The sequence below is a fragment of the Dipodomys merriami genome, unplaced genomic scaffold, assembly GCF_024711535.1.
Source record: "Dipodomys merriami isolate MVZ:Mamm:240054 unplaced genomic scaffold, mDipMer1.0.p SCAF_11, whole genome shotgun sequence".
Taxonomy (NCBI): domain Eukaryota; kingdom Metazoa; phylum Chordata; class Mammalia; order Rodentia; family Heteromyidae; genus Dipodomys; species Dipodomys merriami.
This window is the reverse complement of record NW_027202382.1, coordinates 47599105-47614730: the sequence shown is the minus strand read 5'-3', so window position 1 is coordinate 47614730 and position 15626 is coordinate 47599105. Positions and strand designations below refer to the sequence as shown.

The window sequence follows — 15626 nt, the reverse complement described above, 5'->3', positions numbered from 1 at the left end:
GAAGCACACGTCTGGTCCCAGGGGCCTGGGGTGCAATGACCTGGTCAAGTGGTGAGGTCAAGAGAAACTTAGTCCTGGTGAGGGCCGTTCCTCATCCCCGGCCTGTCAGGGCCCTGGGCCCCAGGCTCACAAGGTCCTTGGCTACTGAGGCTTGGAACAGGAAGCAGATCTCTGTTTCACTCAACAAAAGCAGTGCCTCGATGTCCACAGGGCACAGCCCTCCCGCTGGGGCACAACTTAAAAATTAAATGAGCCAGGTTCTGGTGGCTCACACACCTGTCATCCTCGCTACTTAGGAGGCTGAGATCTGAGGATCACACTTCAAAGCCAGCCCAGGCAGGAAAGTCCAGGAGACTTATCTCCAATAAACTACTCAGAAAACAGGAAGTGGTGCTGTGGCTCAAGTGGTAGAGCGCTTACTTTGAGCTGAAGAGCTGAGGGACAGCGCCCAGGCCTAGAGTTTAAGCCCCATGACCAATAGAAAAAAAAATTAAATGAGGATGAAAATGTACATGTGAGGGGCTGGGAAGGTGGCTCAGTGGTAGAGCGCTTGCCTTGCATGCATGAGGCCCTAGGTTCGATTCCTCAGCACCACATAGGCAAAAAAGAAAAAAGCTGGAAGTGGCGCTGTGGCTCAAGTGGTAGAGTGCCAGCCTTGAGCTGAAGAGCTGAGGGACAGTGCCCAGATCCAGAGTTCAGGCCCCATGACCGGACCCCTTACACACACACAAAAAGAAAAGAAAATGTACATGTGAGCTGTTCCCCAGTGGCTCATCCTGTCATCCTAGCTACTCAAGGGGCCAAGATCCAAGGATCACAGTTCAAAGCCAGCCCAGACAGGAAAGTCCATGAGACTCTTGTCTCCAATGAACCACTAAAAAGCCTAAAGTGGAGCGGTGGCTCAAGTGGTCGAGCTACGGGACAGTACCAAAGCCCTGAGTTCAGGTCCTAATACAAGCATACACACAAAAAGTAAATGTGGATATTGGGTTTTCCTTAACTAGATCTTATGGCTTCTCTGGCTTGGCTCCCACCTGGGTCTGGGCAGGTCTAGTCACAATTGCCAAGAGTTAGCTGTGGAAAACACCAATCTGCTCATCAGTGGATTGGCAGAGAATTATCAATAGGTGGATGGAGGAGCAGTGTTCAGACCCCCAAAGAGAGGCAGCTGTGGACCATGCCACAACAAGGATGAACAGTGATAAAGTTATACGCAGAGAAGTGAGACAAAATTCTAGAACGGGCAGATGCATGGAGACGGAAGATGGACGTGTGGTTGCCAGGGACCAGGAGGGGGCCGAATGGGAGTGGGTACTAAATGCTATGGGCCTTTCACTGGGGTGATGGTGAGCTTTCCTGGAATTAGGAGTTGATGGTGATGTTTGTACAATTCTGTGAATGTTGTAGAACCAACTGAATTGCAGACTTTGAAACCATGAATCCTACGTCTCAATTTAAACACCAAATCATAATGGGATAAAAGTGTGTGTGTGTGTGTGTGTGTGTGTGTGTGTGTGTGTGTGTGTGTGTGTGTGTGTGTGTGTGTATGTGTATGTGTGTGCGCGCGCGTGCATGCGCACGCCAGTATTGGGGTTTGAACTCAGGGCCTGGATGCTGTCCCTTAGTTGTTGTTTTTCCCTTTTTTCTCAAGGCTAGTGCTCTACCACTGATCCACAGCTTCACTTCCTGCTTTTTCTGATTCATTGGAGATAAGAATCTCACAGACTTTTCTGTCCAGGCTGGCTTTAAACTGGGATCCTCAGATCTCAGCCTCCGAGTAGCTAGGATTTCAGGTGTGAGCCACCAGTGTCTAGCTGGTGATCATTTTTATGTGTCCACTCAGCTGGACCAAAGGATGATGGATGGATAGCCAGTAGGGCATTGCTTCCGGTGTGTTGCGTCCACTGGGCCACTGCACTGGTGCACGTTGGGTGGCACTGGGTAATCCTCTGGTGGCTTGCACAAAGCAGAGGGTGCTGTGGGTTGAGGACATAGGTCTCCCAAAGGCTCAAGTGCTAGTAGCTTGGTCTCCAATGTAAGGCTGTGGAGAGGTTGTGAGACCTTTAAGCCATGGAGCCGAGTGGCAGAAAACCAGGTCCTGGAGGCTCTCCTCTCTGCAGGGACTTCACGCCCTCTCTGGGGCAGGCTGGCCCTCCTCAGGCTGGGTCTTCACGCCCTCTCTGGGGCAGGCTGGCCCTCCTCAGGCTGGGTGCCTTGGCCAATCAGCCCCTGTCCTGATCCTCTCAGCATGCCATCTCTCTTCCCCCATTTCTGTCTCTGTCGCTCTCATGCACACGTGCCCTAAGATGCTCTCCACCCAGCATCTGTCACCAGAAGACCGTGGCTCATGATGTTCTTGAGACCCCAAAGCGGTGAGTCAAACAAACCTTTCTTCTTGATAAAGCAGCCAGTCTTGAGTATTTAGTTAAGGCACCAGAAATCAGAGTGAGGAGGTGCGTTTGTTCCCTCCTGTTGAACTGGGATGTCCCATCTCCTGTCTGTTGTGCCTTTGGACTTGGACTGAGCCGCAGCATTGGCTCTCCTGGGCCACCGGAGATGGGACTCTTTAGCGTCTGCCATGATAAACCCCGTGATAGACCTCTCTCCATCTGCCATCTACTGCTCTCCGGAGAGCCCTGATGGATATGGGAACATTGGTCAGCCAGGGTGATTGCTCCTCTCTGCTCTGCTTTTTTGTTGTTGTTGGTTGTGGAGCTTGCACTCAGGGCCTGGACGCTATCCCTGAGCTGTTTCACCAAGGCTAGAGCTCTACCACTTTGAGCCACAGTGCCACTTCTGGGTTTCTGGTGGTTAATTGAAGATAAGAGACTCATACACTTCCTGCCCAACCTGGCTTTGAACCGTGATCCTCAGATCTCAGCCTCCTGAGTAGCTAGGATGACAGGTGTGCGCCACCGGCATCCAGTTCTGCAGCTGTGTCAGGGATTACAGGTGTGCGCCACCGGCATCCAGTTCTGCAGCTGTGTCAGGGAGGCAGGAGTGACACCTCTGATGACCTCAGGCTCTCAGAAGGTCACAGCTGGACTGGCTCTCCTTAGCTCAGCTTTACAAGTAGAACGGAGCCTCCAAAGAGGCAGTAGCTCTGTTCGGGCATTTTGAATTCCTGAGTCTCAGTCCTGAACATCTTTCCAAACATTGCCTCACAGAAGCTGCCGGGATGGCCCTGTGTTGATGGGTATTTCTGATGGACTCATGAGAATTTGGACGCAGGCCCTTGATTTCAGTCGATTGCTGCATAAGAATCTCCCCTCCCCCCCAGCCTTGTAGCCAGTGAGCAGCAATAACCACCTATTATCTCCCAGGCTTAGTGGGCCAGGAATCTGGAAGTAGCTCAGCAGGCGGGTCTGGACCTGATCCGTCTCTGGACAGGTTGCTGCTAAGATGTCAGCTGGGCTGGCTTGGCTGGATGGGACCAGAACATCCGCTTTCCAGCGGCTGACTCACGCTGCCCCGTCCTGGCTGGAGCGGGCTGGGCTGCCCCTCCCTTCCTTGGGGCCTTGCCATGGGGAGGTTGAGGAACTCATGCTGTGGTGCCCAGTGTCCCCAGAACAAGGTCTCTGAGAGTGAACTAGCCTCAGGAGTCACAGCCGGCCATTTCCTCAATGAGCTACTGGGTGCATGGGTGGCCTTGCTCAGTGAGGGAGGGACACAGACACCAGGGGGTGGCGGAGGGTGACAGGGCACACTGTGCGTGCGTGAAAAGGCCGAGAAGCTCATCCTAAAGAGGTCAAAGCTTATTCCAGCTCATGGTTTCAGCCCGTGGTCAGCTGGCTCCATTGTTTTGGGCCTATGGTGGAGGAGGAGCAGTTCACCTTACAGAAGCCAGAAAGCAGAGAGACAGACCGAGAGACAGAGTAAGGAGAGACAGGGAGACACCGAGGGAGAGAGATGGAGGGAGAAGAAGAGAGACAGGGAGAGAGAGAACTAGAGAGTGTCAGGATCACAACATTCCCTTTGAAAAGTGCTCCCACAACGACCTCCTTTCTCTAATGTCCAGCCGGGCCCGCCTCCTGCCGTTTCCAGGAAGCCCTTCCTCCCAAGAAGCCCAGGCGCTGAGCCCCCCTGCTTTGGACACCAAGCCTTCGACACAGATCCAGACCCCACCGGGCATCCTCTCTGGGCTGTCAGCCTCGGCAAGCAGGTCGTGGCGAAATGGACACTGAAGACCAGACACTTGGGAACTGGCCAGCCTCTTCAGCCCTTGACCTCACAGATTTTAGATGTCCACAGCCATCGCTTCAAACCTGGATGCACAGATCTCAATCTCCCGAGTAGCTCGGGTCACAGGGATGAGCCACGCATGCCTGGCATGGGCTTCTTCCTCGAAAGGAGGAAAAGGATTCAGACGAAGGAGTTGGTACCCTAGAGGAGGTGTCCTGCAGTCCAGAGGGCTCCAGCATGGGATGGACAGGTGAAGGTTTAGCCAGAACATTGGCTCTTCTCCCACAGGGCTGTCCACAAGTCCTGACCTCTTCTGCCATTGCTTTTTTACAATTGAATATTTTTATTGCTATTGTAAAGATGAGGAACAGAGGGGTTACAGTTACCTGTCAGGTCAACAGTACATGTCTTTTTGGACAATGTCACCCCTTCCCTCACCTCACTCTCTCCCAGTTTTTTCCTCCCATCCCCACCCCCAAGTCGTATGGTTCATTTTCAACTAGTGTCTAGTGAGTACCACGGCTGCATTTGTTCACTCAGTCCCTTTGTTTCTGTGCCTCCCCTTATCCTCCCAAATGAGCAAGCCAGATAAAAATAAAAGAGAAAAACAACAACAAAAGCACTCCTGTTTTCATTTCCTGATCACCTCCCATCTCTTAGTTCTGCTTCCGTTTCCTAGAGCGGCTGCTGCGTGGGGATGCCCGGCCTCTCAGAGAGTGGGTCTGTCCTGATGTGGCACGCCTGAGCTCTGCAGGGTCTGGGCCGCTGGGGCCGCTGGGGGTCTTCTCGCCTCCTTCCTGTCTACCCTCACCTTCCCACACTCCTCTTTGCCCGGCCCCATTCCTGTGACTCTTCCCATTGGAAGCACCCTCCCTTTTCTTTTTGCCCAGCTGAGCCAAGACTCGAGCTTCAGTCCCTCCTAACCAGGTCTCTCCCTTCCACCCACTCCGTCCGGATCCAGCCCCCATGCTTTGCCTTCCTCTGTGCCCATTTTTCAGCCCCACAGGCAAACCATGCCCTTGCTGGCCGTTCCTTTCAGCTGAAGGTGAAGCTTTATCTTGGTCTCCCCACGGCCCCCATCTCAGGGCCCTGGGGCATCCAGCCCGGGGCTCACCCAGAGGTGCCTGCCATCCTGGCTGAGATCGCACCCCCCCCATCACTGCCAAGCCCCCAACCAGATGAGCCCCGTCCCCTTGCTTCTTACTGTCGATAATACCCTATTACAAGCGGGAAATCCATTTTCCTCCTGCCGATCTTTTTCCTTTCATTTAGCAAACATTGATTTTCCCCCGTCCTGCAGATGGAATAGAAATGAAATCACACTCGTCTCTTTGGGATGATTTAGTTGTCAGAACCCCAGGCAGCCGGCAGACACGAGACTCCTCTTGTCTCCTGGTCCACCAGCCATTTGGCCTTTCTCTTCTTCCAGGTGTACACACACACACACACACACACACACACACACACACACACACACACACACACACACACACACACACACACACACACACACACACACACACACACACACACACACACACACACACACACACGTTGGAAAAGGAGACCCCGGTGCCCTGGCTTGGAGGAGCAGGAGGTTCCTCACCAGCTGGAGCCACCGCCCCAAGAGGTTCAGATAAAAGCTTCTGTAAGAAAGCCAAGTTCAAGGTTGTGTCAACACCAAACACCATGAAGTGGCAATTATCCAATTAACTTGATCAGTGTAGACAGCACCAACAATGTCTGCTCTGCATCCCCTTCCCGTCCACTCCCCAGGCTCTGCCAGTGTGCGGGAGCAGAGGGGACGCTGGGAACAAGGGACCGGGGCTGTGGGCACCCCAGCCTGCTCCTCTCCATGCCCCAATTTTCTTGACTTGTGTTTGAGAATACTATAAGGTCCCTTGCCAGGCACTGGTGGCTCACACCTGTCATCCTAGTTACTCAGGTTGAGATCTGAGGATTGTAGTTTGAAGCCAGCCCGGGCAGAAAAGTCCATGAGACTCTTAGGTCCAAAAAGCCAGAAGTGAAGCTTGAGTGAGGACGCCAAGGGACAGCACCCAGACCCTGCTTGCGAGCCCCTGTGCACTGGCGCAGAAAGTAAATATGTCCAAACAAGCTAGTTCATGGAGAAGGTTGATGGGTCGTCCTCAGCCTCCGGGAGGCCGGGGCAGGTGCTGAAAGGGAGCCAGGGCAGAAAGGTCCTGGGAGGGCCCGCAGGCCAGTCATACTGTACCCACCGCACGGAGACGGGCTCTGCCTCGGCCGTGAAGGTGGTCACCAGGATGGTGTGATGGTGAGGAGGTTGCTGACAGTGGCAATGGCGGTCAAGAGGATGGTGATTCTGGTGAGGGGGGTGGGGATGACGGTGGTGGTGGTCGTGAAGTTGTGACGGTGGTGGTGGTGATGATGGCTGTGGTGGTAGAAATGACAGCTGTTTCAATGGTGATGGCGTTGGTGGTGATGTTGGCGATGTTGGTAAAGGTGATGTTGGTGACAGTAGTAATGATGGTGCTAATAGTACTAAGATGTTGTGATAATGATGGTGGTGATGATCATGGTGGTGGTGGTGTCAATGCTGCTGCTGATGTGTTGATGGTGATGGTCGTGAAGATGGTAATGACGATGTCCATGGTAATAAGATAAAACACGTTTCTCGTGACTCACTGTACCACCAGCCAGAGGACACAGCCTGGCAGAGTGCCCTTCCGAAGCCACCCTGCCGCCGTGGGAGCTGGGCTGTGGGCTGGCTCTGCCGCTCGCCCAGCCAACAGGCTGCAGTGGGAGGGAAGCCCCCAGATTCCCAGGCTGAGGGAGAGGAGCCCGCCAGCTCCCTCGGGGACGTTCTCCATGGCCTGAGAGTCCACCTAGACGAGCACGTGTGGAAGAAGCCATGGGTGGCTGTGTGAGGCGCAGTCCTAGCTGAGCTCTGCCTTCCAGTCACACTGCCAAGGAAACGCACGGTGGTAAAGCCATGGTGAGATGCCACCCTGTGGACCTAGCTGGGATTCCTGTCCATCCCACCCCGACCCGTCAAGGGGGGGGGTCTACTGGCCACTGCGGGAGGAAAGGTGCCCCAGGCTGCCAGCGTCTCGGTGTAGGGATGGTGTGGGCTTCAGGCTGACACCAGAGCATCCATCCCCAGGAAGGGCTGTGGGGGAGGGCAGCAGAGAGGGGCAAGGGCAGCCAGGGGGTGGCACTCGGCAGCTTCGTGCTGCCCACTGCTGAGGGCTTCTTCCTGGCTAGAGGACTGAGAGGCCTGGCCTGCTGCCCGAGTCTACCAAGAGGGGCCAGCAGAGGGGCCAGCCTGTTGGCTCCACCCTGTGCCAGCCAGCCCAAGGGGAGGAGATGCCAGCACATCCTAGCACCACACGGCTGCCAGCCCTGTGCTCCTGGAGCCTCAGAACGGGCCTGGGGGGGGGTTGCACTCCTGTCCTTGCAGATGAGAACCTGGGGTCTCTGGGCTTCAAGGATTGGACCACAGTCTACCCCGGGGTGGAATTTGAACACATCTGCCCACCCCACAAGCCCCCTCTGTTCCACCCCTCCAGGGGGTGTCCCTGTGAGAGCTGGGCGGGTCACGGGGGGGGAAGGGGGGCATCTCTCCCAAGTGCTTTCCTCCTTAGAGGAGCTCATCCTGTCCACTGTGGAATTTGCTTCCATCCTGACCTCCATCCCTGCAGAGAGGGGCAAAGTTCAAAGTTCAAAGGCTCAGACACACCAGGGCACTAGCGCTTTTAGGGCTTTATTTGGGGTCTGGAAGGAAAAAGCAGCAAACGCTTCACAGCATAAGGGGCATTATGAACCCCCAAGCTGCAAACAGGGTGGAGCCGAATGTTGGGGACGTGGGGCTGGTGGGGGGGTTCACATGACTCCAGGCTCTGGGAACCCAGGTGGCTTTGACTCCGGGGACCTGCCACATCCTGTGGGTGCCAGCCCCGCTGCTCCTGGCCCAGCTGTGGCTCCTGCCGGGCGTCCCGCGGCCTTCCAGCACCTCGAACCCCATCTCAGGAGCTCGGACACGGCCCTGTGTGCGTGCCCACTGTGTTCTGCTGTCTGGCTTCCGCCACCAGCCCGCCTCTGCCCTGCACCCTCCCGCCACAAGTGTCCACACCGCAGGCTGCCACACCCGTACCATGGACACACAGGCTCAAGGCCTTGAGCCCCAGGTGCCCCCCACAGAGGCACACACAGCGTGGACACAAACACACGTGGGCATGCACATCGTGGGCACAAGTGTCCACACACCCTGTGCGCCGTGGCCCCATGGGTAGGCCTGTGGTGGCGCCCACGCTTGTACCACGGACACCCTGGAGGCCCTTCCTCGAGGCCTGCGTGGCGGGCGTGGGGCTGAGTGCCCTCCCTGCCGGGGCTGGAGGGGAGTCGCCGAGGTGCCATGAGAAGAAGCAGGGTTTGGCAGCCAGGGCCCAGCGCGGCCGCCTTCCTGCACATGGCAGTGGACATCTGTCTGGCTTCCCTCGGTGGCACGAGGCGGGAGCCGTGCCGCCGTGCCGCCGGGGGCTGCGTCGTGCACACGTGTCTTGTGCACACGCACCTTGTGGGTGGCGGAGGACTGGGCTGTAAGCTGTGCGCGTGATGTTTTCCCCAAGTGGCTGCACCTGTGTGTCCAGCTGTCACCATGACAGGGTGCCTTTCACACCTCACAAGGGTGTGGCACGGTGGCACTTTTTTTGCTGGTTGGCCATTTACATGGCTTCTTTGTGAAACGTATATTTAACTCTTGCTCCTTTTTTTGGTTGATCGTGGGGCTTGAACTCTGGGCCTGGGCGCTGTCCCTGTGCTCTTCAGCTCAAGGTGAGAGTTCTACCACTTGAACCACAACTCTAGTTCTGGTTTTCTGGTGGTTCATTGGAGATAAGAGGCTCACAGACTTTCCTGCCTGGGCTGGCTTTGAGCTTCGATCCTCAGATCTGTGCCTCCTGAGCAGCTAGGATAACAGGTGTGAGCCACTGCCACTTGGCTTTTTGCTCACTTTGAAATACAGCAGTCTTCCTGTTACTGAGCTTTAAAAGCTCTTTAGTATTCCAGACACAAATATTGTTTTGTGTGCTGGTCCTGGGACTTGAACTCAGGTCCTGAATGCTGATTCTTAGCTTTTTTTTTTTCCCTTGAGGCTGGTACTCTACCACTTGGGCCACACCTCCACATCCAGCTTTTGACTGGTTAACCAGAGATAAGAATCTCTCCAATTTGTCTTTCTGGGTTGACTGGGAGCCATGATCTTCATATCTCAGCCTGATAAGTAGCTAGGACTACAGGAATAAGACACCTGTGCCGGCTATAAGTGGAAATTTTCGTATTATGCTTTCTCATTGTTTGCTAACCTATCAGATATAATAGACTTACTGTTTTGAGGGCCTAGGGATGGAACTCAGGGCCTTGGGCGTGCTTCAGCAAGCTCTCTACTGATGAGCCACAGCCCACTCCCCAGTCTAAGCTTGTTTGTTTCTGTCTTTCTCTCTCTCTTTCTTCTACTAACTTTGCATTCTGTGGCCTAGCTAAACTCATTTTCTTGTTCTGATTGCTGTTTTGTGTATTTCCTGGGGTTTTCTACATAAATAGTCATCTCATCTGCAGGAAGGGCAGTGAACTTCCTTTCTGAGCCTTCTGTCTTCTGTTTTCCTCTTGGGCTTTCAGTTCTAGTTTGGGTCACCGTCAGCGTGGAAGGCCGTGTGTGAGGAAAAACCTGCTTTTCTATCGGCGTGTGTAGCCTTGGCGGTGGCTTGGCTCTTGTTAAGGAAAAGAGCAACTGCTGTGGGATAAGACAGGATTTTTAAAATGTCAAGTTTTGTCTTAAACTGGCTTTTTTTCAAGATGGAATTAAGACTTGTCCCAGACTGTTCAAGAACTAGCAGGGTGCTGGTCTATTTTGAGATTACTTGTGAACTGTTAACCTTATTTCAAAATCACCTTATGGAAATACATTTTACCCCATTCATTCTTGCCCATCGTGAGCAGATTGTGAACCTGAGCTCCACCAATCCGAGCAGAGGGGCGGGGCCTGCTCTGCTGGGGATAAATAGGGGAGCTGCCTGCTGGCTGTGCTTGCTGGCCTGATTTCTGCTAAGGCTGCATCTATCTGCCGAAGTAAATTTTGCCTTGCTGAGCTAATCCTTTATTTCCCGCTCTCACTGTGCCTCCCCTGGTTCCCTGGGTCCCGGAGAGCACATTTATAACAAGTGTGAAGGCAGAAGCCTCACTCTTAGTCTCAGGAGGAAATATCTATTTTTTTTTCCTGTAAGGTTGTGGGTTTTATGTGTATATATGTGCCAATCCTAGGGCTTGAACTCAGGGCTTGGATGCTGTCCCTGAGCTTTATTTCTGCTCAAGGGTGGTGCTCTACCACGTAAGCCATAGTTCTACTTCCAGATTTTTGGTGATGACTTGGAGATCAGAGTCTCATGAAGTTTCCCGCCCAAGCTGGCTTCACACCAGGATCCTCAGATCTCAGGCTATTGAGTAGCTAGGATTACAGGTGTGAGCCTCCCCCCCCCCCCCCTCCGGCCACCATTGGTTGTTCTGTTTTCTGTTCTGTCATTTTTGTGGTTTTGGCTTGGTTTTGTGGTACTAGGATTTGAACTAGGTAGGCACTGTACCACTTGAGCCATATCTCTAGCCCTGTAATTTTTTTGGTCTAGTCCTGGGGCTTGAACTCTGGGCCTGAGCACTGTCCATGAGCTTCTTTTTGCTCAAGGCTAGCACTGTACCACTTGAGCCATGGTGCCACTTCCAGCTTTTTCTGTGTATATGGTACTGAGGAATGGAACCCAGGGCTTCATGTGTGCTAGGAAAGCACTCTACCACGGAGCCACATTCCCAGACCTAGCCCTGTAAGTATTTTAAAAATCAGTCGGAAGAAGTTCTCTATTCTGCTTAATTTTCTAGAAGGTCTTAGTATAAATGAGTGTTGAGTTTTATCTAATTATTTTTCTGAATCTTTGCAAATGCAGTAATCACACTTGTGTAAGATTTTTCTCCTTTAGTCTATTAATCTGGGGAATTCTTTTGATTGCTATCATGTCCCAGTGTATTTTAGATCTGAATATAAGAGAAAAGATGTGTTGTTTGTCTCTCTGAGCTTGCCTTACCTCACTTTACATGATTTTTGTTCTAGGTCCATCTGTTTCCTTGCAGATGACATAATGTTACTCTTTCTGATGGCTGTATAGAATTCTGTTGCATATAGGTATCTGCTGTGGTTAATTTTGAGATTTTGCCTGGGTTGGCCTGGACAGTGATCCTCCAACTTACACTTCCTTCGTAGCTGGGATGGCAGCCATGTGTCACTGGTTTTAGACAAATGTTTTGAGGCTATAACTTTTCCTACAAATACTGCTTTGGCTGCATCCTGCAAACTTGGCTATGTGGGATCACTTTCAGCTAACATCTTTATTCCCTGTGTGTGGAGAGGCTATGTGGGATCCAGGGGTCACATATTTGATCTCACTTCAAGACACAGGGCAGAAATAGACCCCCTCACTGGGTGACTTCTTGGGGTGTTAGTAGTTATGGGAAGAGTGGGAGTCACATGGACTTACACATGGGCTCCCCCCACCGATCTGGAACTCACCACTCTCCTATGCTGTCCTTCCCCGCTGCAGCCTGGATGCTGGTGTCTGTCCTTTCTCCGCTGCTGCTGCTGCCCTGCCTGTCCACACTCTTGCCACTGCTCTGGGCTGCAGGTCCAAGCATCCAGCAGCGTCTGTTCATCCTCAGCTTCGCAGGCCTTACTTAAGTCACATCTTGGTCCTCCTGGTGGCTGCTATCTCGTTCTTTTTCACACTTAGAAATCTTCATCTCACCTCTTCCCGGGGCTGACGCAGGCTGCGCACTTGCCTCTGTTACCCTCACCCTCAGCGACATGCTACCACCTCTCCCTCCAGAGGAGGAGAGGCCACGGAGACCTCGCCATCTCTGGGAGTCTTGCTTGGAGTCCTGAGGCTAACTATGGCCTGGCGGACAATCCAGTCCAGCCTGGCTGCTCCCGAAAGCAGAGGCCTTCCCCTGTGGCCATCTGCAAAGTTGGCTTTTGGTTGATGTGGCACGAGGATGGGCCGGGCCGGGTCACCTGCTCTCAGAGGGCTCCTCCTTTGCCAGAGGCCCTGGCAAAGACAGTGTGACCTCCCTTGGCCACCAGCAAGGTGGACAGGTGTCGATATGAGAGGAATCACCTCCTTCCTTGGCTATAAAGAATGAGGGTTCTCATATTCCACAGGGGTGTGGGGGGCAGGAGTGGTCCTGGGCCTTGCATTATTATTATTTTTTTTTTGTCAGTCATGGGGCCTGAACTCTGGGCCTGGGTGGGGCGCTGTCCCTCAGCTCTTCAGCTCAAGGCTATGCTCTACCACTTGAACCACAGCGCTACTTCCGGTTTTCTGGTGGTTTATTGGAGATAAGAGTCTCATCGACATTCTTGCCTGGGCTGGCTTTGAACCATGATCCTCAGATCTCAGCCTTCTGAGTAGCTAGGATGACAGGTGTGAGCCACCGGCGCCTGGCTGGGCCTTGCATTCTTGCTTAGCTTTTCCACTCAAGGCTGATGCTCTGTCACTTGAGCCATTCTGCCACTTACAGCTTTTTGCTGGTTAGTTGGAGATAAGAGTCTCATGGACTTTTTTTCCCTCTTGGCCAGGGCTGACTTTCAACTGTGATGGTCAGATCTCAGCCTCCTGAGTAGCAGGAATCGTAGGCCTGACCCACCAGTGCGCAGCAAATTTGTCCTTGCTTTTTAAAAAAATGTTCTGTCTGCTGCATGTAGATACGCCTGCCGTGCTCTTTGCTTTCCATTGGTTCCCATTTTACAGCTTAGGAAATTGGGGTGGGGTGGGGCAAGCGCCCCCCCCAGGACCCTCTGCCAACCTGGACCCCCAACAGTGGGGCAAGGGAGGGTTGGCTGGGGGGGGGAGGGTCCCGGGGCCTGGGTCTGCTGGCTAGAGGCCTAGTTTAGTGAGGAAAGCACATTTGGAGGAGGCAGGGGTGCAGTAGTGGGAGAGCGATACCCTAATTCCTCTTTAGACAGGGATGGGGGCCACCCGGGGGCCCCAGGCAGGCCCAGGAATCCGGCCAGTCCTCTGCTTTGCTCCTTTGAGGGCTCTGGCCAGTGGTTCAGCTGCAGCAGCTTCCTGTTCTCAGAGGCGCAGCCTGCAGTGAGGGAGGGCGTGGGGAGCATCCAGGCCTCGATCAGGAGAGCAGCCTCTGCTTTCCTGCCGGCGGGAGGGAGGTGGGTGGGTTTACGCTGAAGGGGGCGCATGCAGCAGCCCTCAGCTTCCTCCATGGCCGAGGCCAGACCCGCTTGCCCTCCCAGGGTCCGCCTTGGTGGCTCCCCAGGCCGGGGACCAGGGCAGCTGGATGTGAGCAAGCCATAGCTTCTCCTGGCTGCATGGAGCTGACAGTGCATTGGCCTGTGGCTTGGGAGTGAAGGGCAGGGATGGGGTGTGGGGCCCTCCGTGCAGACCCTCTGGGCTCAGACACGCCTATGTGCTTGCTCTCCTTCTCCTGATAACCCGGCCCAACTTGTTTGTCCACCTGCCAAGCTTCTGTCCACCTCCGGCCTGACCTGCCCTCATCTGGAGTCCACTTCCATGTCTGTGCCCCAAACCCTGGGTAGGAGACCCCAGACCCCAGTCACCCCTCACTCCTCTCGTCCCCTGGGCCACTGTGTCCTGGCTGACTGGCCTCACAGGGAGTGCCTCCGCCCTCTGGCTTGCCTCCCGGGAGCTGGGTGCCAGGTCGCTGGGTCCCAGTGTGCAGGGGCCAGAGGGCCTGGGGGAGGCTGGGGTTCGGGGTCCTCCTCTGGCTGAGCCGCCAGCTGTGCAGGCGCCGGGCGACACCGAACACAAGCCAAGCGGCGTCTGCATCGGCTTTTAAACCCCGACATGAGCTCACTGTCATGCCGTGGTCCAAATATTTTGGCCATTTAGATGCAGCCTTCTGTGCTTGTGAAATTAAGTGTATTATTAATCTTGCTTGGCCCGGTGACAGAGTGGGAGATCAGATAAATCTCTTCGCGGTGCGGGAGGGAAGGGCGAGGAGCTCCTTATTGGTACAGAGTAGGCAGGGCTGTTTCCGGACAGCGCCCATGAGGGTGGTTGGCAGAGGGAGGGGTGGTGTTTGTGGGGGGACAGTGGGGGGAAGGGTGGCAGTGGGGGGAGGGGTGGCCATGAGGCAGCTAGGCAGGAGAGCAAAGGGCTCCAAGAGATGGGGCCAGGGCTTCTGGCTGTCTCTTAGGCTGAGGGGGAGTTGGGGCTTTTCTGAGCCCCCCGCCCCCCAGGATCAGGAAGATGGGCCCAAGCTGAGGGGAAGTTCCTTTTGGATTTTACCCTGGACTTTGTGGGTAATCTTGGTTTATTTTTTTTTCTCTCCCTGCTCCCCTGAATATAATAAAGGTAATATAATTAATGAATAAATAATATAACAAAGGTAAGAAAGGCTCCTTCTAGAAGACCCTGAGTGCTCCTGGTGGGGGAGGGGCAGTCTTTCAGCAGCTTTCCTGTTTTGGGGAGATCGGTGAGATGGGGGGTCCTACAGGGGATAATCACAGCTGCCCTTCATTTCCTGTGTGTTGCTGTGCAACAGGTGGAGCTCGCCCCAGTAAGAGGAAACTGAGGCAAGGGACTGTGCAGCTGTCCATGTCAGTCTGTGCACACCCGCACGCACATCCGGGCTTCTCTCTGGCTCTGCAGCCCCTGCAGTACCCACATCAGGAGCACAGAGAAGACCGGTGGCGTGTTGGGATGTGGGGTGCTGGGACACGGGGTGCTGGGATGTGGGGTGCTGGGACGCGGGGTGCTGGGACGCGGGGTGCTGGGACGTGGGGTGCTGGGACACGGGGTGCTAGGACGTGGGGTGCTGGGACGTGGGGTGCTGGGATGCGGGGTGCTGGGATGCGGGGTGCTGGGAGCTGTGCAGCCCTCACTCCTCTTCCTGCTGAGCTGTGAGCCCACGTGCAGGTGGCCTTGGTGTTGCTGTCCCTGTGGACACTGGACAGCTGGACCCTGAACCCCCAGCCCCTCCCCCCCCAGGCGCTTCTGCTGCTCTCTTGCCTTTCTAAGCGCAGTCCTTAAGGGCTGAGACCAGGGCACTGGGCCAGCTGTGCCCAGGCCCCAAGCACAGCGCAGATCCCGAGGGGCCCCGCAGCGGAAGCGCGTGCTCCAGCGGCAGGGGACTTGGGGACGTGGACCTGCCCTGCCAGTGTGGTTCCGGCGACACCCGTGAACGTCTCATGCCTGGACCCTCTTGGGGTTTCTGGCCTCATGGCTTAGGCTGCAGTGTTGGGGTGTGGCCAGGGCAGGTTTGCCCTTGGCAAATGTAGCATCTCCATGAGCTCTGTGGCTGAGAAGGAGCTCTGTGGAGCCTGGTCTCTTGTTATTTGATCAGATGCGAGGGCCCCGTGGCTAGTGCTGTGCCAGGTGGACAAGACTTTGCTC

The 15626-nt window shown here is 54.7% G+C and overlaps 1 protein-coding gene across 1 annotated transcript in view; it reads left to right on the top strand.

Moving 5' to 3' along the window:
- Rxra (retinoid X receptor alpha) overlaps positions 1–15626 on the top strand; it is a 191881-nt gene that overhangs the window by 77722 nt on the left and 98533 nt on the right. The gene's annotated exons all lie outside the window — the stretch shown is intronic.